We start from the raw sequence: 8,627 nt of genomic DNA on the forward strand, positions 1-8,627 counted from the left end.
CTACAAACTTTCCAGTGATGTCTGTGAGAAAGATATATTCACTCGACAAGCTTGCGCATCTGCGCCGCCGCGCGCTCAATCCACTCAGCGTGCTTTGTTTATCAGCTCGCGCACATCAGCTATACAGGCGTTAATACTGAATGTTTAACATTATATTCATTGCATACATATACTTCGTAGTATACATCCTTAACTCCTTTCTGCTGTCTGTTGTTCTGTTGTCGGTGTTTCTTTGTTTGAATATGGCGCTTATCACATGCTGTGTGGTATCGGCGTTTGGTATCGGGGCATTTTAACGAGTACGAGTACGAGTACAGGAGACCAGTATCGGGCCCGATACCGATACCAGTATCGGTGCATCCCTACTATTTACTATTTAAAAAATGGGTTTCTTACACCCTTAGATTGAAAAATTGTGTATTTTCAATCAGAAATTCCTATTGAATCAATAGTAAAATCTTAAAGGAGAAAGACTGAAAAAATATTTTTTTTAAAGTTTTTTTTGGTAAAATGTACTATAAAAATCAACTTTAAAAAATACTTTATTACAGCGTAGCAGCAAAAACAGCCATTACATATTCTTCAAATTAGTTTCTTTGTGGGTTTAGACCGACATTAGGGTGAGTAAATAATGACACAACGTTCCTTTTTGAATGTACTAACCCTTTAAGACCCACATGTTAATGCCTTTTTCACGATACCGCTCTGTCACTATATCACTATAATTTCCTCACCTTCACTAACAGCAAATCACAGCTTTGCAAATCACATTATGACAGACTCATAAAACAATTCGTGCTGAAATGTGACGCTCAAACTGTTACAATCAGACTATGATTACACCCTCAGAAAAAAAAGGTACAAAAGCTGTCACTGGGATGGTACCTTTTCAAAAGATACACTTCTGTACCCCTAAAGGTTGCAAATTAACACCTTAAAGATACATACTAGTACTAAAATGTACATATTAGTACCTAAATGGTACATATTAGTAACTTTTTGAAAGGAAACATTTGCCCAACTGACTGCTTTTGTACCTTTTTTTTTTTTTTATGTGTGACGTTTTTCAGGAATAGTAGCATATATAGTACCTTGTTTAAGCAAACTAGAAAGTCACATTTCTATAAATGGTTTTTGCAGGCACAAACTATGCCCATCCAGAAATAAGGGTTGAATTCTAAAAGCCGTTTTCATCGTACAATTATTATTTATTTTTTTCCGCAAATTATCAGTTTGATTTCTCATGATATGACCACTTTGAGACACATTTCAAACCTGAAGAAAAAAATGCAATGAAAATAACAGGCCAAACACATATACTGTACAATCCAATGCAACCCTGAATTTCTTCAAAATGCAAAAGGTAAATGTAAAACTTGACATTTTACCCACACCCTGCATGACTCATACCAACAAGTGACAACCAAGTCTGGGAGGATCATCTGAGCCGAGTGCAACTCCAATGCTGCAGAGCATTCAAAACGTCTACAGTCACTGATTTACGTCACTGAGATTTAATGACACATTTAATTGCAGCTGTGACACCTAAACTTTGTAGTGCATACACTATTGTAAATTTTTTAAGAAATTAATACTTTTATTTACTAAGCAAATACTTCATGAATAATTAAGTTTCATTTACTAATACTTAATTTATTACGCAAAGATGCATTAAGTTGCTAGAAAACGATAGTAGACAGTAGTAATGTTACAAAATATTTATATTTCAAATAAATGCTGTTCTTTTGAACTTTCTATTCATCAAAGAATCCTGGAAAAAAATGTACCACAGTTTCATAAAACTATTAATGATTCTTTAACATTGATAATAATAAACTAAATGTTTCTTGAGCAGCAAATCAGCATATTAGCATGATTTCTGAAGGATCATGTGACACTGAAGACTGGAGTAATGATGCTAAAAAAAATCAGCTTTGCATCACAGGAATAAATAACATTTTAAAATATATTCACATAGTAAACAGTAATTTTATATTGTAATAATATTTCACAATATTACTAATTTTACTGTATTTTTGATCAAATAAATGTTGCCTTGGTGAGCAGAAGAGTCTTCTTTCAAAAACATGAAAAAAAAAATTAATGAACACTGTAGACTGGAGTAATGATCATCACAGGAATAAACATTTTAAAATATTCACCAAAAAAAACAGTTATTTTAAATTGTAATCATATTTCACAACATTTACTGTATATTTGATCAAATAAAATCAGCCTTGGTGAGCAGAAGAGACGAAAACAGTCTACTCCAAACTTTTGAATGCTAGTATATGTGAAGACAAAGAGGACAGAACTATGGGAGTGAAGGCAGTCGGTCCACACGCTCTCAGACACCTCCAGCCAACATGCTTCTTTTATCCCTTTCTGAATTCAGCACGATGCAAATGGTCTCTTGTGGAAGGCATATCACACCCATCCACCTCTCAGGGATAACTCCAGGGATGCCAGCGGCTCCGAATTGGCCGAGATTCCCGAAGGGACATGAGGGGGTTTAAGCCTCTGCAGTCCAGTAAACCCACAGGCCTGCAGCCCTGGGAAATGTGGCTAATTGTGAGCACCTTGGCTGCGGGTCTCTCTTAGCCTTAGGTTTGCCACAGCTCAAAAACAAGTCGAACGGTGCCCAAATATGGAGCAAGTGGGCCCAGAAATGTAGGGGGAGTGTGTCTTTGAGTTAATCTGGATTGGCGCCGATAAGAGGTGGCGTTCTTTTCTGCCGCATATCGCCGTCTGACACCATGCAAAGGCTTGGGTGGATGGCGGCGACGCACATTGGAGCACTGGAGGCGGAAGCGGTGCATGCCAACGCTGGACACTTCCATGCCGACATTCTTCAACAGCACGGATGGCATCTCTAAACCCGATGTTTGCTTGCTGAAGCATATCGGTTCAAACATAAAGTCTGGGCTTTTAAGATTAGGCTGGGGCTTGTGAATTTGGGATGCAGGTGAAAATTAAATGCAGACGTCACTGAGGTGAGATAAAACATTGACAATCAAAGTCAATATTCACTGCATGTAGTTTCAGAAATGCTCATGACCGCAATACCGTTGTGTCTTTTATAATTGGTAGGAAATACCCACATCAACGTGAAAGCAACCACAAAAACTTAAGGTCATACATTTCCTACCACACCTTCATTCTTTTAAACGGCTAGTTTAAAATAACTGATGGAGACAGACTTTGTTTTGGAGCTTACAGAACAAGTGAGCAAATTGCTCTTTTAAAGAAACATCTACTCTGGGTTAACAGAGTGAATGCATATTTTGGTAAGCTAATTTAAACAGGTAATGTATTATGCAATCATTCAATTTCACGAGATACCCATCAACAACTTTTAAACGAGGCGGCGCCATAAATATGTACTCACTGTGAATAAATAGGGTCACCATTTTTGCGGTTTGCACAGCCTTCTAATCGATTTCCTTTTATTCTATTTGTGAATTTAGTCAAAAATAGAAGCACAAATCAACACAAAGCAGCTCCTGTGCTTGTTGTGGAAAGACCAGTGATGGTTTGCTTCAAGTAAGCTGTAGGAGTTTTGAAACGGAAAGTGCCACAACAAAGAGCGAAAACACGAGGTCCCGTCCAATACGATGAGTAACTGTGAGTAATAGCAAAAATGTGGAAATCATTGTAGTGATATGAAGATTCAAAATGACATTTAGAGTATTTCCCTAATTACAGTAAAAACGATTTCTGAATCTGTTGTGAGTTTCATGCCGTGGGAATACTGTACTGAGACAATGGCTCATCTTAAACTGTCTCTGAATGAATTTTTCTTACAATTTCTACCACATTCTGCAAGTGCAACTCATTTAAAATGAATAAATAATCTTCATTCTGGGGTCTTGTGGGCACAGATATGGTGATTATATATATATATATATATATATATATATATATTTATCTAGAGAGAGAGAGAGAGAGAGTACATATTTCTAGTATAAATACATTCACCTATATATTCAAAAAGCATTAAGAACTTTTAGGCACTGTATATAAAAAGCATTCATAACTTGTTACCATGGAGAATGTGCTTTCTTTAATAAAAAACACTGAGACAGAAAAAAATATTCTTCGACCCACTGCACCGACCTAAACTATAAGATGGAGAAAAAATGCCCACATTTAATTGTACCAGATGATTGACAGCTTGACAGATTGACAACATTATTATGTTATATATATGTATAATATTATGAGCAATAGAAAATAGGATTGTCAGTTCAAATGCAAGAAGCTTGTGCCATTTTTTCAGCGTGAAATGAACATATCAGTGTCTTGACCAAGAGGCACTGATTTATAAGAAAAAGTGAATGAAACTTATCTCAGAGTATGTTCTCAGACACTGTCCTGTACATTAAAGAGTCTAAGCTCACCATAAGAAAACGTTCAGATCCTGTAGGTCAACGGCAAAGTCACTTTGGTAGCATCTGCCAAAAAAAATAAAAAAAACTATTAAATGTTGCATAACATCTTCTTAACTGTAAATCATTAATGGCACATTACAATACAGTTTTTCTCAATCACTTTGGTTCAATTTTCAAATTAAAGGAATAGTTCACCCAGAAATTTAAAATTGCTGAAAATGTACTCACCCTCAGGCCATCTGAGATATAGAGGAGTTTGTTTCCTTATCAGAACAGATTTGGAGAAATGTAGCATTGCATCACTTGTTCACCAATGGATCCTCTGCAGTGAATGGGTGCCATCAGAATGAGAGTCCAAACAGCTGATAAAAACATCACAATAATCCACACCACTCCAGTCCATCAGTTAACATCTTGTGAAATGAAAAGCTGCATGTTTGTAGTAAACTCATCACTATAACTCATCATTTTTTAACTTGTGGATTATTGTGATGTTTTTATCAGATGTTTGGACTCTCATTCTGACGGCACCCATTCACTGCAGAGGATCCACTGGTGAGCAAGTGATGCAATGCTACATTTCACCAAATCTGTTCTGATAAGGAAACAAACTCCTCTATATCTCAGATGGCCTGAGGGTGAGGACATTTCCAGTAATTTTTCATTTTTAGGTGTTCTTTTTCTGGGAAGAAAACATCATTATGGTGGCAATGGCCAATTTACTGATATAATAAGTAGATATTGAAGAATTATTTAAATGTTTTGGGTGAGTTACTACATTTTACAGACATGCAATCGAGTTGTGATGTCCCATAAAACAGTTGTGACTGTTGCACTTAGAGTTTAGAGAATGTTTCAAAAAACGAGCCAAAGCGATTGAGAAAAACACCCAGATGGAACAATGACAGTCGTGTTTGCCTGCAGAGCTGTCATGACTCCAGGTAAAACATTCTTCATGGAATATTTAACACACCGGATAATTTCACCCATTTCTCTTGAAATTTTTGGGCGTCATGGAGTTTCAAATAAAGTGTAATGAGAAAATAACAAAGACATCAAGAGACACAAGTGGACTAATGGAAAGTTTGATTGTGTTAGTCGAGCCATGTTTAAAAAACAATTCCTACGTGAAATTAAACACAGTGTATAGTACTGCTAATTTGACTTCAATTAAAGAGTGAGCTATAAATGGTCTGTTCAGTGATCAAACGTTCACATGCAACAAAATGTAGGGTCCCAAACAATTACGATCAAAATAACGTCGCTCCCCAGGGATGATACCAGTATCTGATCCTCGTAAGTGACAGCTGATGGCTTCAGAAAGATAATTAACTTTTCAATTAGAGGTGCATCTGACATTGCAATTGTATCTACTTGAACAACTAAGGAGCGACTGAAGGAGATGCAGATGTATTATTACTGCAAACAAACAACGTGCTTTCAAAACAGATGTCATGATTTCTGATGTCTTTGTGTGACAGCTACATCAAAGAGCAAAGGCGAAATACGTGCTAAAATAATAATTACGACAAAGTGTTTGCAGAGAGTAAAATCTCTCAAAAGAGGATGAGGATAAAGCTACATCTCCATTTTTCTTTTTTAAATTATGGAACCCTAAATACATAAATAAAAACATGCAAACAAATACAAACAATATAATAAATAAATATCACATTCAGACAAACAAATACATTATAAAACATGCAAATAAATCAAATAAATAAATCAAAAACATGCAAACAAAGACATAATTCCTAAATAAATACATGCGTACATGCATAAATACAACATGCAAACAAACAACTAAAATAAAATGCAAGCAAACAAAGACATACATCCAAAATAAATAAATAAATGAAACATGAAAACAAATGCAATCAAACAAATAAAACATACAAACAAATACACAAAACATACATAAAATAAACAAATAAATAAACATGCAAACAAATACAAACAATAAAATAAGCAAATAATACTTACAAACAAACAAACACAAAATAAAACATGCAAGTAAATAATAAATAACGTGCAGCAAAAAAGACATGCTATCCAAAATAAACATCATGAAAACAAATACAATAAAATAAATAACATGTAAACAAACACATAAATCCAAAATAAATATAGTAAATACATAAATAAAATATGCAAACAAGTAAATACATTTAATAAATATTCATACAGAAAAACAAACAAACAAATATTGCATTTTCAAACATTCTACAATAAATGTATTAAATTCTGACTGCTAAAGAAAAACTAAACCACTGACTGGGTTGGCAGTGGCATCTCAGCAAAACCTTTGTCATCTGTCCAAACATGCAATTGTGTTTGTGTAGAAAATATACTACCCACTGAATCCGATAGATTCAATTAGTGAGAGTCTATTAATTTTGTGCTAATATCACGGCACATCCTGCGTTTTTTAATTGAGCCGGGTGCAGGACGGCTGCGGTTCAGAGAGGAGAGGAGTCTGTGTCTGCTCATTAGACTAGCTGAGATCTACACCTGGGGTTCAGCCAAACTCAAGGCCGAAGGCCGCGGAAACATGGGCCATAATTACAGAAGAAGATGCTATAGAATCATTTATGTTAATGCAATCACAATGAATGTTTTAGTGATCCTGGGAAAAACAGAAGGGGGACAAAAACAACAATGCGTGAATGCAAAGCCATAAACTCTGCATTTTGAGACCAACAGGTCTCCGTTCGGTCAATTGCATCAAACAGAATCCGGCTGTCACGAGTGCCCAAAAATAACCTCATCTCATCTCCATCACAACAAGGTCTTAAATCAAATATCAGCTTCTGAGAAGCCAACCATCCATTTATAGTTGCTTTTACATATTGTCTGCTGCAAAAAGGCGCCGTATCTGTCTCTCGAAATGTGTCAGGAATTACAGCAATTTTTGCCTCCAATTCCAAAAACATGCATTAACCCCCTCCTTAGGAGGTGCCATCGTTCTTTTCTGGTGCAAGCTAAATATCGCAGCGAAACACAGCTGTTTGAGGCAGCAACCTGGCAGCCGGATGAGAATAACCCAGCACAGGAAGAAAGCATCCATGTTATCAAGCGCACACATGTGGCCTGTGTAAAGATTAAGCCGTATTCATCCCCGGCTGCCTGCTCGTCTGCCTCAGTCCATCACAGATATGGCACCGATTCAGCCAGGAATGCAGGAGAGGTGCCACGGATTTCACACGCTCCCCAAATCGGCGGGACCCGAAACGCTGAGGTGTGGTGCTCCAGTATCGCCCTCCACCCCGGCCCGGAAAACCACATTTGTGAGAACGCCATCGACGTTCACGCTCCCAATAATAATAATAATAATCCCTGGAATTCCCTAAACATCAGCCGATTCACGTCTTTCTAGAAATATGGCGTTCTCTCGCTCAAATTCATTCTAAATCAACGCGATCTGATGCAGATGCTCGATAATGTTAAGAACAGACTCGAATGTTTTCTAACCCTGGATAAGGAAGGCCACGAGGGTTCGGGGAAGAGGCTTATGCCGTCAGAGCCACGTTGGAACCCTCTCCGTGTTAAGCCCCTAATATTTCCTGCTGTTTGGTTCAAAAGGAGACACAAAAAGACCAGACAAAGTGATAAATGCTGTGTATATGTTGCTAGTCAGCCCGTGCACACAATGAACAAGACACACTCACAAAGGAGGCCTTGCCGGTGGGAGCGGCTATTAGGCCACGTCATTCTTTCAACGCGATCTGATGCAGATGCTCGATAATGTTAAGAACAGACTCGAATGTTTTCTAACCCTGGATAAGGAAGGCCACGAGGGTTCGGGGAAGAGGCTTATGCCGTCAGAGCCACGTTGGAACCCTCTCCGTGTTAAGCCCCTAATATTTCCTGCTGTTTGGTTCAAAAGGAGACACACAAAGACCAGACAAAGTGATAAATGCTGTATATATGGTGCTAGTCAGCCCGTGCACACAATGAACAAGACACACTCACAAAGGAGGCCTTGCTGGTGGGAGCGGCTATTAGGCCACATCATTCTTTCAGCCAAATTCAGTCCTAAAATCCAGATTAGGTGCAAAATGGAGTATAAACAGGGACATAACCACCATAGACAACCATTCAATGAAAAAAAAGAAATATAAATAATAGGTGCATGATTTATGTTAGTAATCTTTTTAATGAAATATTAAAATGAGACTATATCATTTTTATAAAAATATTGTATGTAATGTAATTTTTTCGTACAATTATATATAT

This window comes from Sinocyclocheilus anshuiensis, unplaced genomic scaffold, assembly GCF_001515605.1.
Source record: "Sinocyclocheilus anshuiensis isolate Anshui unplaced genomic scaffold, SAMN03320099.WGS_v1.1 scaffold552, whole genome shotgun sequence".
NCBI classification, from domain to species: domain Eukaryota; kingdom Metazoa; phylum Chordata; class Actinopteri; order Cypriniformes; family Cyprinidae; genus Sinocyclocheilus; species Sinocyclocheilus anshuiensis.